Raw genomic sequence first — 20,526 nt, forward strand, 5'->3', positions numbered from 1 at the left:
CATCAGTTTGCTAGTCCCAGCTGAGCTGAGTCCCAGCACTGTAGGCTCACAAAACTCACCTGCATGCTGCAAGCCCCTGAGATAAAACTTTTTTCTCTTGACTCTAGTCTGGGTCAACCCTGGCTATTATGGACATTTGGGTTATGGGTGGGGGTAGTAGTGAAGCACAGGTTGGAAGCTCTCTCTCTCTATTCTCCCAAGTAAATCAAGGAATTTGAGAGGGTGGGAGGGAGGGGAGGAGAGAGAGAGAGACAGAGACAGACCACTGGTAATAAATGTCTGGGGCTAGTATGGTGGCTCAATAGACTAATTCTCTGCTTGAAGCTCTGGCACCTACATGGGCACTGGTTCTAGTCCCGGATGATCCACTTCCAACACAGCTCCACTGCTTATGAGGATATCTCAAGTCCTTAGGCTCCCGCACCCATGAGGGAGACCCAGAAGAAGCTCCTGGTTTTGGATTGGCTCAGCTCTGGCTGTTGTAGCCATTTGGGGAGCGAACCAGCAGATGGAGGATCTTTCTCCCTCTGTAAATCTGTTTTCAAGTAAAAATAAGTATAAAAAAGGCAGAGCTTCTCTGGCTTCGGACCAGGAGCGAGAAAGATATCAGAGAGAATGAGCAGGAAAAACGCGACCCCGACTGCCTCCTCGCAGCATCTCTGTCTTAGAGAACAGGCTCCCGTGGTGACTGCTGCAGCTGTGCCAGGCCTCCGGCTGTAGCTATCTCCTGTCCCAAGTAGGAGCTTCACCTGGCGTCTCCTCCCCCATCGAGGACATGCTGTGTGCTGGTATGAGACCAGGCAGCTTTATGTGAGTAATTTCCTAAGTCCACCCAAGCATTCCTGAGGGGTAAGTAGCAGCATATAGGTAACCCCATTTTACTCATGACTTTGGGGCACAAAGGAGGCTGGTGATTTGCATGAGGCCATATAGCTAACGGAAGGGCCAGTATTCCACAGCGCCAGTTTGATTCCACGACCCTACTTTGAGTCACACACACTAGGGAACTGCCTTCTTATCACGGTCATTTAACTGAGCACCTGCTCTCTGTGGGATTCTGTGACTGCAGAGCCACAGTTCCCATCCCAGGAGCTCAACTCCTGCTTGAGCCAAGTTATGGCTAATACTCGCCATTTACCTCCTCCTCCTCCTTCCCACCCTGCTCACAAAGCCATCAGGACTTAGCTGAACTGGCAGACCCAAGCCCAGCCACTGTCAAACTTGATTCACATCCAGGCTGTCAGTTTCTCAAAGACAAACCTGGGTCTCTGGCTTCCTGCAGAGTCCTGCCCTGGGGATGGGGGTGGGGAATGGGATAAACACTGCTGACCCAGATGTTGGAAGGAGACCCAGATACAAAGGACAGCGGATGACCACTCAGTCCTTGCCCACACCCTCCCACTGGGGTTGTCTCCCCTGTAGTTTCCCCCTTTGGGTCTGGAGGGTGATTTTTCTCACGCTCAGCCAACCAGGTGTTGCTCACTCGAGTATGAGGGACTGCCCTGCCCCTGTTAAGGGGCCTGCCCAGAGGGCCCTGTGAAGCAAAGCTCCCTGTTCCCTTACTTCTGCTTTCTCCATGTAGGGCTCTGAGAAGTGTGTGTGTGTTTGTGGGTGTGGGTCTAGCCACAGTAACCATTGCTCTTGCTCTGGGCCTGGAACCCTGACGATGGCACCTACTCACAACTTGTGGAGGCTTTGGGACAAGAAGTAAGTCCCTAGAGCCTTGGAGTACAACGTTCGTACTTGTTGAGTGCTCACCCATCACACACATTAGTGGTTGGGGGCATGCCTATGAGCTTGGGTACAACTGGTCAACAGGCAGTGGGCCATGGTACTTCATGCCTCCAGGGGCTTCTGAGTGGTTTGATAGCGGAATCCACTGGAAGCCGAGAAGTTCGAGCAGGTGTGTGCATGCATTTGATAACTTCCTCCACTTAGATTTAACCTGAGTCTGCATTCTCCTTGTCCTAGCTGCCCCTTGGGGAGATTCCAGACCACCAGGGAAGAGAATTAGCAAAACTGCCCAAGTCATTGCTGCATCCTGTCTGCCATCCCCTTCTCTGGAGGTTTTCCAACCTCTGCTCAAATTCTGCTAGGGACAGGGAACTCACTATCTCATCAAGATATCCATGATATTGTCGCATGGCTCTGAAATCATATTATCAGTTTCCCACCTCCCTCTTGCCCAGATCAGTCTCTCAAATGCACAAGATTATCTCTAGTGGACCCTGTCTCCTGGAGGCTATGCTTTACCAACTCATGTGAACCACCGAGCTCCCTCTGTTCTAGGAATATGTCCCCAGCTCTAGCAGGTGCCCTGGGGAGCCAGCATTTGAGTAGCTGCTACAGGAGCAGAGAGGACAGCCCAGCATACACAGACTCAGTTTGCTTCTGGAAGGGACTGGTGGGATCCCAGGGAACCGACGGCATTCACATCTGGATCCTGGGTACCATGCTGGGTCAGGTGCATGCAGACAGAGACTCAGCTGGCCCCTCATAGGCCCAGCATCACCTGCTCTGTGCTACCCATTCATCTCAGCCATTCCCTGAAGCCCTGGTCACGTGCAAACCCTGCCCAACACATCACTCACCAGTATGTGGTTGCTTACATCCTGGGAGTCTTTCTCTGCACCGCTTCCAGGAGCAGCCAGGGCATTAGGTCCTACAGAGAAGAAAAAAATTCCAGATGAAAAGCAGGGCAGCTGCAAGGGGGTAGGGAGAAGGTGTCCAGCTCTCCATTCTAGCAGGGCTAGGCCTCTGACAAGCTGTGGGCACGGGGTGGATTAAAAAACAAAACCAAACAAACACAAACCAGCAATGATATGGACTCACTGCTCATTAAACCAACCTCAAAAATCTGGGCTTTGTGGTGATTCCGAGAAAGAAATGGGGGAAGAGAGAGAGAGAGAGAAAGACCCTAACCCGGATGAGTCAGCAGCTTGTGAGGAAGCAGGCTTCTTAGAGGAGCAAAGCCAGCAGCGAGTGAGGTGGGGTGGGCCTCCCCTCTGGAAGCCTGCTGCGCGTCTCCTTGAGTCCACGGTCATGGCCATTGCTGGCAGCTGGCCAGACTCACTTCCATTTTGATGAGGATGAAGGGGGCAGAGTGCTGTGCTCAGGCCTTAGGTGGAGACTATATCACAGTCCCTCCGATGGGTCCTGGAGCATCTTGCTGTCCTACAGCCACTGCCAGGCGTGGCTGACCCTGTGTGCTTTGAAGATTTCCTCAGCCAAGCTTGGAGGATGCACTCACAGCATGACAAGTCCAGGCCTGGAGCCCTGCAGGTGTCCGCAACCAGGCAAGCAGGGCCACCTGCAGGTACCTATGTGGGAGCAGCCGGCTGCTGCCAGGCCTCTGCTTCTCACTTGCTGCGCCCAGCGTGTATGAAAGCCAAACTTGTTTTTTTTTGTTGTTGTTGTTGTTGCTTCTCTAAGAGATCTGCACAAGCAGAGGATTGCTCTACTCATCCCCTCCCTCCTCTTAGAGGAAAAACTCGGTGCAAAAGTGAGAGGGCTTCTGATGAGCAGTGCTGGCCAGGTGCCAGGTGCTCCATGCATCTAGGCACACCAGTCAGATGACTCCACTGGGTGGGGGTCTTGGCTCTGGGGAGTCAGAAAACTTGCATCTTCATCAGGCCCTCAAGGGGCCCGGGGCACGTGCCAGCCTACAAGTGTTGGCTTCCATGATTGTGGAAGAAAAGGTGTGGCCGCCCATTCTCCAGGTGGGGAAACAGGCTCTTGTGGTGCTCAACTGGGCGGTAAGTAGCAGAGCAAATTCAAAGTCCTGTTCATGTGCTGCTTTCCAACATGCTGTTTTGGGGACACTGCGTGCAAGAGGACAGACAAGGAGCAGGCCCAGCTTCACGGGAGTGACCAAAGGACAGCAATGGGCCATGGGTGGTGGTGAGGAGGTGACCTCAAGAGCTGGAGGCTGGGTGTTTGGAGACAGGCAGCTACACCTGCTCCTCAGGAAACTTCCCAGCGAGGAGTTTGAGCCTTCCTTCCGACGGGATTCACCCTCTGCATCGAGTCTTGCAGACTGCTTTGATTCTAGGGAGTTGAGTTCTCGCCAGTCCTTAGAACTGACCTGTGTAGCTGGTGGTTTCCCAGGTGGGACAAGCTGGCCTGCGGATTCCAGACACTAACACATGGGAAGGACAATGCTCCCTCCCATGCCCCGTGTCGATGGGATGCATCGCTAGCTCTAGCTGGTAGAAAGCCCAACTGACTTGGCTAAGGCCAGACAGCTCGAAGGTAGGCTGGGGTTGCTGTCCTCTGACTCCAAGTCTAAAGGTATGACCAGGGGGTGGGCTGCTCCTGACCACGCAGGTGTCAGATGCTCTCAATTAGGATCACCCGACCTCATAGGCTAGTGCTTATTCTGATGCATGTGAGGAGGGTTAAACTCAATAGACTCATGGGTTGATAGGAAGTTGCCCTCACACCCGCAGAATTGGCATTCTTGGTGTATCCCTTGATCACATGCTATAGACCTTGCTTGTTCTACTGTCCCTGCTTGGGTAAGGTAGATTAGTTCAAACAAGCTAAACAGGTGAATAAGGCCAAGCAAATGTGTGTGCTGCAAATATTCCCAGAACATGAACCCAAGTTCCAGCAAGAGCCTGGCACAGCTAAGGGTTGGCAGGCGCTCAGAGGGCTTCTTGCTGCCCATGACGCGCTCTCACTCCATGCTCTTCCTCTTGACTCTGTGTGGCTGCGGGCTTGGATCTCCCTGGCCCTCATGTGGGGGTGCTGTCAGACTGTCCATCTCAGCCATGTGTGTGCAAAGCCTACCATTATTCTTCCCCACGCCACTGCTGACACATAGAACCGTCTGCTTCTGCCTCTGCAACATTTCTGCAGCCTCAATCCTTCCCAACCACCTTCTGGCAAACACTCGATTTATTTCTTAAAAAAAAAAAGATTTGTTCATTTTTATTGAAAGGCAGGTTTACAGAGAGAATGAGAGACACAGGAGAAAGATCTTCCATCTACTGATTCATTCCACAAATGGCTGCAATAGCTTTAGCTAAACTGATTCAAAGCCAGGAGCCAGGAGCTTCTTCCTGGTCTCCCACATACATACAAGGCTTTGGGCCATCCTCTGTTACTTTCCTAGGCCACAGAAATGTTGCAGCTGGATGGGAAGTGGAGCATCTGGGAAACGAACTGGTGGCCTATGGGATCCCGGTGCTTGGAGGTAGAGGATTCAACAATGAGTCATCACACTGAACCAGCCCCCTTGGTTTTTGAAAGCAATCATCTCTCAATGCCTATGAGGGATGGTTTCCGGCTCTAACACACTCCAGCCCTGTGTAAAATGATGTAGTGTTTGGACTCAGCCTATGAACCCTGCCTCTTCCATGCACATTAAATCACCTCTAGGTTACTGCTACTGACAGGACGTAAATATATGTAAATAGTTGCTAAATTGTATTGCTTAGGGAATAATGGTTAGAAAAACAGTTTCCTCCCCTTGCACGTTTTTTCCCAAATATTTTTTAAGTCTTTTCATTTGCTTGAACCCTGGAATGAGCAACATGCAGACAAGGGGCCCCAACCATGTAAACCTATGATTACTCAAGGCCCAAAACTGCAGTGGTATTTCTTTTTAAACATGTATTTGAGAACCAAAGTGAAAATGAGCATTCCCATCTCTGGCTCACTCCCTGGAGACCTGTGGTAGCTATGGCTTGGATGAGCCAAAGCTGGGAAATCCATCCAGGTCTCCCACGTGGGGGCAGGTAGCCAATGACGTGGGCCATCCACCACTGCCTCCCCGGGTCTGCATGAGCAGGAGCTGCAGCCAGGAGGATTCCAGTGTGGAAGGAAATGCCTGGTCTTCATGCCTCCCTCCCTCCCTTTCTTTCTTTTTTTAAAGATTTATTATTATTATTATTTTATTGGAAAGGCAGATATACAGAGAGGAGAGACAGAGAGGAAGATCTTCCGTCCGATGATTCACTCCCTAAGTGAGCGCAACGGGTCGATGCTATGCCTGTCCGAAGCCAGGAGCCTCTTCCAGATCTCCCACGCGGGTGCAGGGTCCCAAAGCGCTGGTGCAGGGTCCCAAAGCTTTGGGCTGTCCTTGACTGCTCTCCCGGGCCACAGGCAGGGAGCTGGAAGGGAAGCGGGGCTGCCGGGATAGAACCGGCGCCCATATGGGATCCCAGGCATGCAAGGCGAGGACCTTAACCACTGCACCACTGCTCCAGGCCCCCTCCATTTCTTTTCTTCCTTTTTCTTTTTTGGTTAAAGTTCAGCACCCAGCATTACTGGCATTAGGATCTGATAAGCAGTTCAAATTTTGAATGTTTCAGAGTGCACAGGTTTATACATAGGCAGATGTGACTTTATAGCAGAAACACCTGTGGAATCGAAGCTATATTACAGATTCTAATAGCCATATATAACATAATAACTATTAAATATCAAATATGAATGCTGAATATTTTCAATGTTCAGTTAAGAATCATTTATTGAGTGCTTGTACATACCAGGTTCTACAGTAAGTATGAAGCAGGCACAAGTAACAGACAGTACAACAGGGTTGGCAGGTTAAGCTGCTGCTGGCAACTCAGATAGGCACTGGTTTGAGTCCTGGCTGCTCCATTACTGATCCAGCTCCCATTCTGATTAGTGGGAAAAACAGTAGAAGACGGCTCAGGTTCTTGGGCACCTGCCATCCATGTAGGAGATCCAGAAGAAGCTCCTGGCTCCTGGTTTTGGCCTGGCATAACCCTGGCTGTTACAAGCATTTGGCGAGCGAGCCAGTGGATGGAAGATTTTTCTCTGTGCCTCTTTCTCTTTTTCTAACCCTGCTTTCCAAATAAAATAAAATTTAAATTAAAAAAAAAAACTTTAAAAAATGGTTCAACAAGGCAGAAAGATTGAGTGTGAAAAAGTATGAGGATGCTTCAAAAACTTCATGGAAAGGGGAATTAAAAGTTTATATCGCCACACAAAAAATTAAAATTCCATGCCTCTGAGAGTTCTTCAAAAAGTTCATGAAAATGTATAGAATGAAGAAACTATCCCTGAATCTTATTTTTTTTCCACCCAAATAAGTATATCACTAAAATTTATGTTTCCAGGAACCATGGAAGCCCTTACTCACGTACAGCCCATGAAGGAGGATCGAATGGGAGTGCCTCAGCCTCAGCGCGCATCTGAGGTGTGTGCGGCGTGCCCCTCCCCTTTCCCTCCTGAGCCCACCTCACTCTCTCCCCACCTCACCGCCACTCTGCCTGCAGCCCCGTGCGGCTGGGCTGTGTTCCTCTCTGGAATACTGTCTTCCCTCTCCCGTTCATTCACACCAGGAGTGACAGAGGCAATTCACATGCAGTGGCTGGATGTGTGACAGCAGGTGCGCTCGCTGCGCTCTGCTGGCAGTCTCTGTTATCCTCCTCAACTGACAATGAGGCACACGGAGCACCCACGAGCAGGGCGGCCCTGCTGCTGGCCTGCCTGGAAGCAGGCACAAGGAAGGGAGGAACGCTTCCTGGCTGAAGCCTGACAGAACTGGACCCGAGGGAGGTCAGTCCAGCTCAGAAAGAGTGGGAAGCTAGAGGACTGTGTTGCAGGCAGAATTCCCCCTTAGTCACTCACAGCAGCCTTTAGTTCCAAAGGGCAGAGGAGGCCCTGCCCAGTTGGCTGCCAGTGCCATCGCTGTCCTTTCTAAGCATGCGCCATGCCAGGCACCGGAGCTGGTGGAGAAAGAGGCTCCACCTCTATTTCCATAGCAACTCTGCAGGGCAGGTGTTCATAGACCCAGTCTACAGAGGGAAAGGCTGAACCTGTGAGAGATGACTAAGTTGCTAAGAGTCACAAGGGTAGGAAGCTCATTACTGGACTTGGACATAGTTCTGAGTCATCGTTCCTTAACACCCCCACCTACACACACACACACACACACACACACACACACACACACACACACACACACACACACACACACACACCTATTCAACAGGGAATGCATGACTGGAGAGGCCGCCTGTTTGGCCTATCTGCCCCACCAGCCCCATCCTACTCTTCTTAAAAATATTCATTTATCTGAAAGGCAGAGTAACAGAGAAAGAGTGAGAGATTCTCCATCAGCTAGTTTGTTTCCCAAATGGTCACAAGGGCTGGGGTAGGCCAGGCCAAAGCGAGGAGCCAGGAACTCCACCTGGGTATCCCATGTGGATGGCAGACGGTCCAAGCACTGACGCCATCTTGTGTTGCTCACTCAGTATATTAGCTGGGAGCTGGATTGGAAGCGGAGCAGCTGGGACTTGAATTAGCACTTCACCCTACCCCCAATTTTCAGGTAAGATTCTGCTGACTCCAAAAAAGGCTGAGGTCACAACCACCCTATAGAGGATGGGTACAAGTCAACGACATGAATATTTATAAGAAATTCTATACCTGATCTACCTTTGTTTCATAGCAGTTTCCCAAGAAGATGTGCCTGGCATGGGGAAGGGCAGTGCGTCCTTTGCTCTTTCAACAACCCGTCATGGGTCACTGACCATGGGTCAGACTGTGGGGAGACAAGGTGAGCCTCAGTCTTCCAACCACCAGGGTGGAGGTTAAAATCTCAGTGGCCTCACTCTGCCAACCAAGGCACCATACAAGGGTGGCGGACAGGCAGAGAAGGCCATCTGAGGACATAGCAAATGGAGGCGAGGTCCAAACAGTAAGCAGCAGCATAACAGGCAAAGACAGAGAAGAGTTGAGCAACAGAGAGGAGTGAGGGGGCCTTGGTGGACACCAGGGCCAGGAGGTGGCCAGAGTGGCCGAACCAGAGAGGCCAGAGGAAAGGGCTGGGTCCCATCTTCCAGGGATCTGAGTCATTGCTAGAAGTTGGATCTTCATCTGCGAGTAATGGAGGCTGATTGTCTACATGTGCTGGTACCAGGTGGCCCTCAGAATTCTTTTTTGAAAGAAAGAGCATATCCTGTTTAAGTGCCCCTTCTTCCCTCACCCCCACCAAAGTCCTTCAGGCCATGGCACAGGCAGTACAGAAGATTCTTTGGAAAGGCACAGGGTGATGGGATCTGGGCTGGGAAGAATTCTCCCAGGAACCCTGAGTCCCAGGGAACCCTGGCTCTGACTGGCTGCTGGGAGGTGCCAGGGTGATGCATCCATCTTTGATTGTGGCTCATGTTTCCAGGGGAAAGACACGGCTCCCTGGAGACTGGGTCCGGGTGAAAACCGGCTGTTGCGACAGAGACATAAGTGAGCTGGAAACACAAGCTCTCTGCCCTGAAAATAAGCAACAGCAGCCAAGAGAGGATCAAGCTGCCGGACTCTGCTTTTTCATGATGCCCGGTCGCAGGTACCAGGACCAGGGCAGGATGATGGCTGGTGAGAAATCAGTTATCCGGTTAGGATCTGCACCGAGCATCCCCCAGAGTGGGTGGGGACTCCTTACTGTACAGGTACAGGGGCAGAGGACGCTCTTGGCTGCCACCTGAGAAAGCCAGTTTAGGATGTGGTGTCTGCCACTGAAGGAATTTTACATCTAGAGACAAAATATTTCGTTTGCTCAGAGTCTTAGCTGTGTCACACATAAGGTGGGATATGATGGGGATTAGAGAAGGGAATGAAAGTCAAATGCTGAGTTTTGAACCCAAGGTTGCCTGAATATGATCATTCTTTCCCCTCCCCCACTGTCTTTTCAATTTGGGGCTTGTCCCCCTGCTTCACTATGAGCTGGTAGAGAAGAAGTGGGTGAGCTGTGCTGGTTTCACTTCCCATCTTAGACGGAGCTTGTAGTTTCTGTCCATGCTTGGAACGCATCTGGGTGTTCAGGGGGTGTTATAACCCTGTGTAAATTGTGTCCTAAATACAAGGCAGAGGCTGAGGGTACATGAGGAAACGGCAACTAGCTGTGTTTTCTCCCAACTGTATCTTGTTTCAGATCCTTTATTAAATGTCTTACGCACTGCTTGCCTTCAGGGTCAAAATAAAATTTCCAGAGGTTTTTCACTTTGCACTCATAAATGGTCCTCACTAAATTCTCTTGTTTAATGTGTGTGAGAGCATAAATGTACTGACTCATACTTGGAAAAACTCTCTCTCCCTAACGCATTCCAAATTTGTCGAGTCACATGAATTGAGTAAGAACACTGAACGTGGCTGCTAGCCCCAGGCCGACGCACCATGAAGCCAGCAGTGTGGGGCTCTGTCTCACCCGTCCCTGTCCCTTGCCTCACGGGAGCAGAGCTGGCGGTACCCTACAATGAGTGCTGCACACAGCATGCAGAGGCAGAGCTGGCAAGGCCTGGGATGGATGTGGCAAAGCCAAACTCTGAATCCAAGGCGAAACCCAATCCCAAATCTGCATCTAGGATCACCCCCACTGAACAGCTTCCCTGACTAGGTCAAGCCCTCATTGGCGCTATCCCCAAGCTCTCTTCATGCTGGCTTCCTTAACCCTCACTGTCACCCCACTGGGGAGATACACAACTAATCCTGTTTTCCAAGTGAGGACACCGAGGCATCAGTCATAACTCCAGGTGGCTTGGGGCACACCCACAGCTCTTGCACTTCAGATTGTCCCAAGCACAAGGAGGTCATCACATGCCCCGGCAGCACAAGTAGGTATTCACATGCTCCGACTGGCAGAATCTGGGAGAACTCCTGGGAGACCTTACCATGTTAGGGAGAAGGGCAGACCCAGGAAGGGAAGTCCTAGGACATGAGTCTCATTCGGGTTCCACGCAGCCTTCCTCCCCAGGGCCTCTCTGCACATGACCAGGAGGCTCCAGACATGCAGGGAGGAAGTGGGGAGACAGTGCCACTGCAGGTACCTCTGTCACTCCAGCAGTAGGCCCCACTCTCCTAGGGCCTGGGAAGGCTCAGCCACAGACCTGGGAAGCACAGCACACTCCCCCCTGAACCCTCTTCAGTTTTCTGACTCCTTGGGGAGAATGAGAACAAGGGGTCTGCTGCACCTTGGTCATTACTGGGCTTCCACCCCTCCCCTCACCCCCCAAGCCAGGACATGGCAGGGAGGATGTGCCCCTTAGCAAGCACAGGTGGGTTGTGAGGCACTGTGGGTGTATTCATCTCTCTTACTCTTCCCACGATCCTGTGTGCTTGGCATGACGGAGGCAAGTAAGAACATAAGGAGGTTGGCTAAGGTCACTTGGTGAGTGGCAGAGTTAGACATCAAGCTTCAGTGTGCCTGACAGGAAGGTCTGCACCAAAGCCATTGGACTTCGCTGCTTCCCTCCTTCTGTGTTCCCAGAATTCACACAGTAAGGGGGTAGGAAATACCAGTGGATTGCAAGATCTGGAATGCCATGTTTTCCAGAAGTTGAACAGCCAGAAAAATCTCTCCCTCCCACTATCTAGGTAGCCAGCCCTCCACTAAGCAATGACACAGAAGGACATAGTCTCAGACTGATGGCTGTGGATCAAACACCAGCCACAGAGCTGTCTAGTTGGAGCAGCACAAGGTGTTAAAAACCAGTAGCAGGGAGCTGGAGTGCCCACAGGCCATGCTAGATGCCCAGGATACATACAGCCATACAGGCAGAGGAGGAGCGGCCAAGGAGAAGGGTGGATGAGAGGAGGCTGTGTGGAAAGTGGGGCACCAGTTGTGGGGTGCACTGCAAGGAGGGGAGCAGAGGGCAGGGTGCAGAGAAAGGGTGTGGCTGAGCCAGGAGAGAGCAGTGGGTGGGCAGTTATGTGTGGCTGAGATGATGCACAGGCTGAAGAGGCAGGTGCAGTGGACATAGGGGTGCGTGCTCACCCTGTCCCATGTGGACACTGTCTTGCATGGTCAGGAGTCCCAGAACCTTCACCAGCAAGGGCACGTGGGGTCTTCTATGCTGTGAACACATCCGGATGTGGGACTTCCCACTTCCGAGCTGTGTCATGGACCCCCTCATCTGTAAATTGTGCATCCCAACATCATGTCTGTGAGGGCTGCTGTGGGGCTCAGAAGTAAGTGAGGTGAGAAGCCCCCAGTCTCTGCACATGGACAACACTCAGTGGTGAAAACCTATCACGATGATGACATTTGAGGCGGACCTAGTGGTGGCACTGGTGACGGAGCTGGCTGGTGGGGTGGGGGCAGTGAGCGGCTGGGTTTGCTAAACTTACTGTAGCCGAGTAAGAGAAGTCCTGATGCTGTGCCCTGGGACTCAGGGGGCAGGAAGAGGAACTTGGAACCTTCTCATCACCCCTTGTGTGTCCAATGGGAATCTTGCTTGTTGTGAGTGCCGGGTTTCTAGGGGAATTCAACAAGAAGAGAGCTATGGGGCTGCTGCGGATGGAGGAATCACCACCAGCATTTCCTTTCTCCCAACAGAGCGGGCATCGCAGGGGAGCCGGGCACCTGGAGCTCTCATCTCTGTAAACCACTGAGACAAGAAGAACAAAAAAGACGCAAGCAAGCACTTGATTAAAAATAATTAGCAAGCTCCTGCTTTGGCCCTTTCTGTGATTTTTTTCAGCGTTCTTATCTGTCCTCTCCCTTTCCTTTTGCATTCACATCAGTGAGTCAAAACTCCTCCCAGATTCTCATTCTCAGAGATTTATTTTTTTTAAGCTGGAAATTGTGACCAAGTGCCTCCCCCACAGGTGATAGAGGAAGCTGAAAGTCACAACAGAAATCATATTAAAGGTCATCTCTGCTGTGTGACTCTGGCGACAGTGTTGAACCTCTCTGTGCCTCTGGGATGAAGATGGATGAGGACTCTTGGAAATAACTACTGCTGAGAGTGGTTTGGGGAACGGAACGAGGTGGAGCATCCAGTGCAAGGCCTGGTAGGATGCAGGGGAAGGGGACACATTTATCCTTTGAAGTCACAGGGTCTTTTAGGACAAATCTTGACTCAGTTTAATGCTCTTCGTGATAGGCACCTTGCAACAAAACACTGGATTCTCATCAAGTTCCCATGTTCACAAAAGGCAGGAAAATGGCCAGGCCTGTTTTGGGGAATAAAGGACACATTATGGCAGCCACGTGCCACATTTCTGAAACATTCTACATCAACAGAGTCTAACAGGAGCTGAATAGTGCTTCGTAGCTTAGAAACCCCCTACCCCTTTGCTTTCTCCTCTTGCATCATCCAGGGAGCATCATGAATGGCTCTCAAAATTTTCAACATCAATCAGGAAGGATCTTTTTAAATATGTACTTATTTGAAAGGTGGAGTGAGAGAGATAGAGAGAGGAAGAGATTGAGAGAAATCTTCCATCTGTGCATTTACTCTCTGAATGGCTAAAATAGCTAGGGCTGGGCCACACCAAGCCCAGGAGCCTGGCACTCCATCTTGGTCCCCCATATGGGTGGCAGGGGCCCAGGTATTTGTTCCATTATCCACAGCTTCCCAGGGCACACCGGCAGGAAGCTGGATCAGAGGTAGAGTATCTAGGATGTGAAACAGTACTCACAGGATCCTGGCATTGCAAGTGATGGGTTAACCCACTGCATCCCAGTGTGTCACCAAGAGGGTTGTTGTGTAAGCACTGACCCTTGTGGGCAGGGCAGTGCCTCTGTGCAGGTGTCTCCTAAGCAGAACTTGCAAGCTGTGAGGGAAAAAACCATGAAGATAGCTTGGAAAAGCGCCCAGGGGCAGGCACTTGGTGCAGTGGTTAAGCTGCTGTCTGGTTCCAGCTTCCTGCTAATGTGCACCCTGTGAGGCAACAACTGATGGCTTCAGCAGTTGGGTCCCTGCTGCTTATATCAGAGACCTGGATTGAGTTTCAGACTCCTGGCTTTGGCCTAGCCCAACCCTGCCTGCTGTAGGCATTCGGGGAGTGTACCAGTAGGTGGAAGATCTCTGTCTCTCCGGCTCTTATTCTCTGCCTTAAAAAAAATGGCCTTCCAGAGGGAGAAAAGAGCCAGTGCCAATGGAAGCACCTGCATGTGTTGTGTTCAAGGAAGAGGAGCAGGGCCAGGTGGCTGCAGTGGAGTGACACAGGTAGCAGGAGATGGTGGACTCCTTGGACCCATGTGAGATAAGAGAATGAGAGGAGGATTTGGGGCAGGAAAGGGACAAAATCTGACTGGTAGTTTTCATGAGTTCAGTAGCTAGGGTGTGTGTGCAAGAGGTAAAGGTGAGTAGGTAGCCAAAAGCTACTGCAATGATCCAGGTGCACATTGGTGTTGGGGGTGCTAATGGCGTCTGGTGCACCTGGGCACAGTGAGGGTGGTGACAGGATGCAGCATCACCCTCAATTGGGCACAGCAGGATTCTGGAAGTCCCACCCATAGCCAGCAACATGCCAGGGGCACTCCTGAGAGTACAGCATAACAGTCCCAGGAGATGTTTGGGGACGTGCAGTAAAGACAAAACAGCCAACTTTATAGATGGAATGGAATGGGCAAGAATCAGGGAATTGGTGAATGATATGAAAGGCTGCTGACCCACACACTGCAGTTAACCCTGGCCCTCTTTCCTGAGATGTTGGAGGGTCCAAGGTGAAGGGTAGACATGTTCTGTCTGGGGAATCTCTCATGAAATGTTAGGATGAGGTTCATAATAATCACACAATGGTGTCTCAGTGAGGATTATGAAAAGAACAAATGTGGAGTGTTTGCCATGCACCAAACACATGATCTCACTGGAATCTCCATGGCAGGGCAGGCAGTACTACCTCCCTCATTCCATGGAAGACAGCAGTGGGCTGAGAGGCTCACATCCTGTGACTTCCAGAGCCTGTTTGGAAGGGTCTTTGCTGGTATAGTCAAAGATCTCCAGGTCCTTCTGGGTTCTCCAGGGCAGCCCCAAGTGTGATGGCAAGTGTTTGCCTAAAAGCCAGGGAGAAGAGGCAGTAGTGTGGAGCGGAGGCCGAGGACTGCCGCTGCCTGTGATGCCAGCACTGACACCAGAGGCAGCGGGAGGCAGGAAGGTGCTTTCCCCTTGAACTCCCTGCAGGAACAGGGCCCTGCGGACATTGCACCTCCAACTCCTGGCCTGCTGTCCAGCATTTTAAATCACCCAGTTTGTGAACATTAGTTATGGCAGCTGTCAGAGATGAATGGAATGAGGAGATCTGGGCACAGAAGGGGGAGGTCACACAGCAAGTGAGTGACAGAGCTGACCATTTGAGAGGTGGGTATTGTCTGTCCGGTGTCCCCAGTGAGGGAATGGAGATGAGAAGCCATTGGGCTGCACCTGGAACAGAGCTGGTATGGCAGTGCCAGGCTCCTCTGGGCATGTAGTGAGGACACTGTTGGGTGGCTGCCCCATTCTCCATCCCTACCTCCTCTCCACCTGGAAAAGCCCCAAGAGCCCCCGCCTGGCTTTGCCAATGCCTCTTGGCAGGCACCAGCCGGCTGGGCTGGGGATTCCATCCAATCTGGCGCTTTCTCTTTGCAGCTGCTGGGTCCACGTGCAAGCTGCCATGGTCAGAGGCAGGTGGGGCCGCAGGCTTGGTAAACAGATTTCAGGGGGCACCTCAGGACAGCTCCAGCTCCCTTGGGAATGCAGGGTGCTCTTCCTGGGGTGCTCACATGGGCCACAAAGACCGAGGCTGCACAGCTTCTGGGTTAGGGCCCGCAGGCTGTCCTGGAGCCACTGTCACAGTCTCAGTGAAACCTTGTTTCTCTCCTCTCCCACAGAGGCCCAACAGAGTTTGACTGGATCCAACCCAATCCCAGCATGGCAGGGACAATGCCCTCCCTGGTCTCTGGCCTTGCCAAAGCATCACGATTTCAGCTCAGATGCAAGTGAGACTTGGCATACCACCAGGCTATGTCTGGGACTCTAGCACCTTCCCACACAAAGCCCTAATGAGGGCTAGTTAGTGTGGGGATGAGACTGGGGACCACAGAAGAATGAGGCAATGAAGTTCAGGGCAGTGGAGGGAGACAAACATGGGCACTATGGTGCCCAGCAGCAGGTGTCTCCTGTGAGGCCTCAGTGGGTAGGATCTGGTTCAGCAACACACACACTGACACACACACACACACACACACACACACACACACACACACACACACACACTGACACCAGCACTGCAGCTCCTAAGTCTATACTGTGGCAATGAAGTAATGAGGTTTCATTCATATACACATTCATTTGTTCCTTTCTTTCTCTCCTTCAATTTCTTTTGAAAGGCAAGGTGAAAGAGAGAAGGATTTTGCACTTGCTGGTTCACTCCCCAAATGCTCACAATAGCTGGGGCTCAGCAAGATGAAGCCAGGAGCCAGGACCTCCCATTTGGGTTCTCCCATGAGGGTGGTGGGGACCCAAGTACTTTGGCCATCACCTGTTGCCTCCCAAGGTGTGCTTTAGCAGGCTGCTAGACCTGAAGCAGAGATGGGACTTGAACCCAGGCCCAGCCACGAGAGACCCAATGTTTAAGCAGCACCCTGGGGACATTATGTCAGTGATACGGCCCTTGCTCAGATTCTGTTTGGAAGCCCTTGGCTTGTGCTGCCCTGAGAGTCTGCTAGGAAGCTAAGAGGAAATGGCGTGCATCTGCCTACCATCGTCCCAGGCCCTCACCATCTAAGCTCCCCTCTACTGCACTTCTTATAGGGCTGTCACACTCCTGGGCCCTTCAGGGTGGCTGGTACCCTTTTCCAAAGGGCAGAGATACTCATCAAGACAAGAGTCAGGTGTGAGGCAGGGGTGAGCATGCTTATTCTGCTGTGCTGGGTGCCCAGTGAGTTCTGAATCTTGGCACCCCATGTGGGACAAAGGAGAAACTCCCCAAAGGCATATCAACAAGGAGATGCCACCATTTGCCAAAGAGGCTTATGGTAGACACCATTTCCTATTAGAGTTGGTTGTCCAAAAGATGTTCAAAAAGTTTACGGAAACACATGCTATTAAAAGACAAAACCATGCATGAATTTCAAAAAATTTGTGCACCCAAAGAAATCTATCCTTTCATTTCATGTTGCATCAACCTCAGGAAGCTCCTTGTATGATGTGGTTGGGACCCATGCATGGCCAAGCAGGCGAGAAATAGAGAAGAGAAAAACCCTTGTCTCCGACTCGCCAGCAGGGTGAGCTGAGAGCCGTGACAGCATTTGCTTGATGGTCTTGGATTGGGGGTGGAGGTGGTGGTGACTCCAGAAAACCCTAGAACTGCACACCATATGGATGGAGCATGAGGAAGACAAGTGGGGGTGACAGCACATGTCAGGGCAGAGGGGGAGGCTCCCAGGCAGGAGGCAGGTGCACGGGGTCCCTGGATGTATGCTCAAACCCGTCAGAGGGCAGGGAGATCTCCTAGGGAAAAGTTGGGTGATTCCTGGTTTGGTTGGGGATGGGGAGAGCTCAAGGGTAGGCACCTAAGCCTCATTGTGCCTCAGTTTCTCAATGTGGAACTGAATCGTAATCACACTAGCTGATATTCACATGCGTGCCCCTGTTCTGGCACCTCAGCCAGCTCAACTTCTGTAATTTAACAACTCTACCAACTAACCTGTCATGTTCTTGCTACCACCTTCTTCAGCCTCTCAAATGGGTGAACACACCACGTAGCCCACCCCAGAGATTTTTTTTTTTCTTTTGCTGCAGCAAAAATCAAGTAATGTGTATACAAACGGTCTTTTAACAGAATGGCACTCTTATGCTATGATTCTGGATATAACGGAGATTTTACGAAACTTCATCTATTCAGAAGCTACTATGTGGCAAAGGTTGTTTAAGGCCTCATTCCATTTACCGAGAAAAAAAAAGAAAAGAAAAGAAAGAAAAAAGAAACAAACAAAAAGAATCAGTTTCAACCACAAGCACAGGGAAGATCCTGTGGCGATTGGCAAAAGAAAGAGGCATGCAGAGCCTGAAACCCTAGAAGGTAGGACACCAGGACCTTTTGTTTTGTTTCTTGTACCAGGCCCAACATGCTAAGGAGTGTCATTCATCACTCCCCCAGTCCCTGGTGGCAGCAAGCAGCCAAAGTCTACAGCCAGGCTGAGTCGGGAAGCCAGAGCTCACCTGGTTGTCTGGCAGCGCTAGTTCAAGACCCAGAAGCAAGTTACCAGCCTGCTGCCTGCTGTGGGAGCTGAGTGCTTGGGGAATGTGCTCCTCCTTGCAAAAATAAGGTGGCCTTGACTCATGGGGCTGACTGGCAGCCTGCTGCTACAAGAGGAGTTCCTGCCACCCAGCCCCGCAGTATCTCTCACACCTAATCCACAGCCAGGCTGACTGGGTCCTTCTCCTACATCTGTGTTCCACCCATTTCTCTTGTCTCCTTTGGTGCTGTCAGCATCTCTTGCCAGAGTTACCTCACTGGGATGGTGCTGCTGTCCCCACTATAGCCAGCCAGCTGCTCTAGCTGTAGTCACGGGGAACACTCTTCTCGGAAGCTCTGTAAGTTTTCCCATGGAACTTATAACAAAATACAACTGTCCACCTGCCTTCTCCTGATCTGGTTCCTGCCTGACTTTCCAAACTCAGCACTTAAAACCATTCTCCTCCTGGATCCAAGCTGGCTGTGCCATCCAGCGGAGACTCTCTTTCTTTATCTGTGGAATGGGTGCAGTTATTTTAATTGTGCATATCTATGTGGTTGCAGTATGATAACTCAAAACACAGTCAAGGTATGATGATTATATCAGATTACTTACTCATTTTCATCTCCTATTTTGTTGGTAAAGGTTTATGTCTTTGGAGAGTGAGAGATTTTTTTTAATCAGCTGGTTCACTCCCCATATGCCTGCAACAGCTGGGGCTGGGCCAGGTTAAGTCAGCCGCCAGGAATTCCATACACGTCTCCCATGGCAGTGACAAGAACCCAAGTCCATAGGCACATTAACAGGAAGCTGGATCAGATGTAGTGGTGGAATCTGATCTCAGGCACTTGGACAAGTGATGTGGGGATCCCAAACAGCAACTACAGTTGGTGGGTCACCCTGCCCATTCCTGCTTAAATATTACAACATTTTTTCTGGAATATTACTTAATAATTTTGGGTCCCTTATATTTTTTTTACACTGTAGTAGTGATTTCCTGTTCTATTGCATTTCTCTCTTGTGTGCAGTATTAGAAGCTTTTGTGATAGGACACATGGACTCACAGGGTATTACTCAAGACCACCAGGATGGCACCTGCACTACCAATGATGGCAGCCCAGCTGGGGCATGCTGCAAGCAGGGCAGACAAGTAAGCCAGTTAGACAAGGTAGACATGTCAAAGTTTGAGCTATACTAGTCAAATGACTGGGAGTCTAATGCATTCTCCTATAAGTTGTAAACCAGTGAATTCCCTGATAAGAATAATAGCAACCATAATGTGACCTGCAGTGTCACTGCCAATACCTCCCCTTGGGGTGGGAAGATGAAGTAAGGCAAGCCTGTATTTTGTGTCAGTTCGCATCTTTAGCTTTTATACTTTGCCTTTGTTGACCTTCAGGAGAACATCAAGAAGTCAAACTGGGGTGTGGACTGGGGAGGGGAAGCTTAGGGAGGGTAAGGACCTCCCTAAGACCTGGCCTTGGGGTAATTCTGCTGAGGAGAAGCAGGGCTCTGTGCTTCCTCTGGCCCTCTGGAAAGCCCACCCCTGGGCTCCACCCCATACATGTTTGCAGGCAGGGAGACCAGAGATGTGCAAATGGGAAATGTATATTATGAAAAACTATGAATGGGTTTCACAATTTTGTTTCTTCTTATTACACCTAGAGGGGTGCACATGTGTATGTGTGTGTGTGTGTGTGTGTGTGTGTGTGTGTGTGTGTGTGTATGAGAGAGACAGAGAGAGAGAAGAGAAACAAACACACACAAATACAGACAGGGACATAACATTTGCTTGGTCCTGGAGAGAGGAAGAGAAACACACATACACACCCACACCCACACATGCGCGCGCACACACCCACACATGCGCGCGCACACACACACACACACACACACACACAGAAAGTATTTAATTCTGAGTGTTCCATCTCAGGAGCTGATGAGGGCGCTCTGGCCAGGCAGTTCTCCCACCACCATGCTCATCTCCCACCTAGTTGCTTCACTTGTCATCTGCCAGTCACGTGGGAAGAAATGGCTATAGGGATGAGGTTAATGGGACCCTAGTTTTCTGTCCCCATTCAGTTCTTCTGTCCCCTACTGTGTGACCCCATGCATGAGATCTCCTGTCTCTAGTCTTCCCATGGGTGACACAAGACAGATTCACACCTACGGTCTCTTCCAGTCCCAAATTAGAAGGATACATTTATGACTACGAACACTGGTGCCTTTTCAATCTCTATGAGCAGATGGGCAGCTCAGAGAAGCTGGGTGGCTTACAGACAGATGCTGGACCGGAGTCTTCAACTTCAACACCACTTCAGTAATGGTAGACTCCACGAGGTGCCTTTGTGGGTATGCACAGAGCCTGTGCAGATCCTACCTTAGCCTCTCTGTTTAAAGCAGAAAGATAAGAAGCACTCTGAGCTGTTGTACCGAGGCCCCCTGCCACTCAACACCAGAGAGAGGGTGGGTTCCTTCCTCTCCTTCCTTCTTTTCTTTACAAGGAGAAGAGAACACACACAAGACAGTTTAGGAAAGTCCTAGATGACTTGGATGATTTCCTGAATCTGCCAGAATTAAAATTTACTGAGGAAAAAACCATAAGCAAGATG

The 20,526-nt window shown here is 50.8% G+C and overlaps 1 protein-coding gene across 2 annotated transcripts in view; it reads right to left on the reverse strand.

Annotated features, from left to right (window-relative positions):
• Positions 1-20,526, reverse strand: part of ZHX2 (zinc fingers and homeoboxes 2) — a 132,180-nt gene that overhangs the window by 67,653 nt on the left and 44,001 nt on the right. Inside the window, exons 1-2 of one of the 2 annotated variants that reach the window (XM_040979362.1) lie at positions 12,097-12,752; positions 2,592-2,662 (exon numbers count right to left, since the gene is read on the reverse strand). The gene's annotated coding sequence lies outside the window, so the exon portion shown is untranslated. Of the gene's footprint in view, positions 1-2,591; positions 2,663-12,096; positions 12,753-20,526 lie in introns of those variants that run through there. The other variant, XM_040979361.1, reaches the window with a different exon arrangement.

The sequence above is a fragment of the Ochotona curzoniae genome, unplaced genomic scaffold (assembly GCF_017591425.1).
Source record: "Ochotona curzoniae isolate NIBS_2020 unplaced genomic scaffold, NIBS_Ocur_1.0 contig_3190, whole genome shotgun sequence".
Lineage (NCBI taxonomy): Eukaryota > Metazoa > Chordata > Mammalia > Lagomorpha > Ochotonidae > Ochotona > Ochotona curzoniae.